The 2,081-nt window shown below is 38.9% G+C and overlaps 1 protein-coding gene across 2 annotated transcripts in view; it reads left to right on the plus strand.

Annotated features, from left to right (window-relative positions):
- Positions 1-2,081, plus strand: part of CFAP70 (cilia and flagella associated protein 70) — a 119,445-nt gene that overhangs the window by 32,606 nt on the left and 84,758 nt on the right. The window lies entirely within an intron of this gene.

The following is a 2,081-nucleotide window of genomic DNA, read 5'->3' on the forward strand; positions in this document are numbered from 1 at the left end:
CCACTCACCTCAGCCTCCCAAAGGTGCAGGATTACAGGCTGAGCCACCGAGCCCGGCGTCTTAGCCCCTCTTACAGAACCTTCCTGGAAACTGGCAACCTCTGTTTACATCTCGTTGGCCATCTCTGGATGCAAGAAAACTAGAAAATAAAGTGTTTTAGTTGGCCATATTGACACCCAGGCTAAGTCAGGAATTGATTACTAAAGAAGAGCAGGGCATTGACATTGTATATTACTAAGAGTCTCTGTCACAGTGACCTGGTGACTAGGGAAAGATGACAACTGGAGGATTATCAATATATGTATAATCTGAATCAACACCTCTGACTTTTAAAAAAAGTCCCTTTTTAGAATAGTTTTAGATTCATAGAAAAATGGAGCAGATATTTTATTTTATTTTATTATTTTTTTTAGTTGGAGTCTCACTCTGTCGCCCAGACTGGAGTTCAGTGGTCGCTTCCGGCCTCCGCAGCCTCAACCTGCTGGGCTCCGGCGATCCTTCCGCCTCAGCCTTCCAAGTAGCTGGAACTACAGGCATGCGCTACCATGCCCGGCTAATTTTTGATTTATTGTAGAGATGAGGTCTCGCCAAGTTGCCCAGGTGGGTCTTGAACCCGCGGGCTCAGGCAATCCCCTCACCTCAGCCTCCCAAAGGCACAGGATTACAGGCTGAGCCACTGAGCCGGATTTGGAGCAGATATTTTAGAGAGTTTTTATATACTCCAGCTCCTCCACTTGGTCATGGTATATAATTCTTTTTATATGTTGTTGGATTTGACTTGCCAATATTTTTTATTTAGAAACATTTAAAATTTTACCTTCATTTATGACATTTTTCTCCCATCAAAGTGCTAACCAGGACTACTTAGCTTCCAAGATCAGACAAGATGGGGCCCATTCAGGGTGGTATGGCCATAGACCATTTATGACATTTTATTTTATTTATTAATTTTTAAAATTTTAAAGATGTGGGGTACAATTCAGGGATAGGTATACAAATGGTCATTGTAAGGTAAAGTTTGGACCTCACTTTTTTGTTATGTATATACAAGTTTTGTACCATCTCATTTTACATTTTTTTTTTTTTTTTTGAGTTGGAGTCTCACTCTGACACCCAGGCTGGAGTGCAGTGGCATGCTCACGGTCACTGTAGCCTCGACTTGCTGAGCTCAGGCAATTCTTTCCCCTCAGTCTTCCAAGTAGTAGACCTACAGGTGTGTGCTACCATGCCTTGCTTATTTTTTTATTTATTGTAGAGACGAAGTCTCACCTCTTGCCTCAGCCTCCCAAAGTGCTGGGATTACAGGCTTGAGCTACTGTGCTTGGCCATTTTCCAGTTTTCTAAAGAACTTTTAGCATTTCTTGCAAGACAAACTTGCCATAAATTCCATTTTTGTTTGTCTGAGAAAGTCTTTATTTCTCCTTAACTTTTGAAGGATAATTTCAGTGGGTTCAGAATTCTAGGTTGGAGTGGGTTTCTTTTAATTAAAACATTAAATATTTTACCCCACTGTCTTCTTGCTTGCATGGTTTCTGAAGAAAAGTTCAATGTAATTCTAATTCTTGTTTCCCTAGAGGTAAGGCGTTTTTCCTCTGACTTCTTTTAAGATTTTCTCATTGTCTCTGATTTTTGCAGTTTGAATTGGATCTGCCTAGGTGTAGATTTTTGTTGTTGTTATTTCTTCTGCTTAGTGTTCTTCGAGATTCCTGGAACTGTGTTTTGGTGTCTATCATTAATTTGGGAAAATTCTCAGTCATTATTACGTTAAATATTTCATCCACTCTTTTCTTTTTTATCCTTCTTGTATTCCTGTTATGCCTAGTTATATGTTTTGTAATTGTTTAACAGTTCTTGTTCATTCTGTTATGTTTTTTTTCCCCATTTTTTCCTTTTGCATTTCTGCTTGGGAAGTTTCTATTCACATATCTTTAAGCTCACTGATTCTTTTCCTCAGCCATTTATAGTCTACTGATATGCTCATCAAATGAATTATTCTTTTTTTAATCAATATTTTTTATTATGGTTTTGTGGGGTACAGTTAAGGGTTAGGTGTACAATTACGTTTCATTCAGGCACCCTGT

Source organism: Carlito syrichta, unplaced genomic scaffold (genome assembly GCF_000164805.1).
Source record: "Carlito syrichta isolate Samal-C Ts95f unplaced genomic scaffold, Tarsius_syrichta-2.0.1 Scaffold307258, whole genome shotgun sequence".
NCBI lineage: Eukaryota > Metazoa > Chordata > Mammalia > Primates > Tarsiidae > Carlito > Carlito syrichta.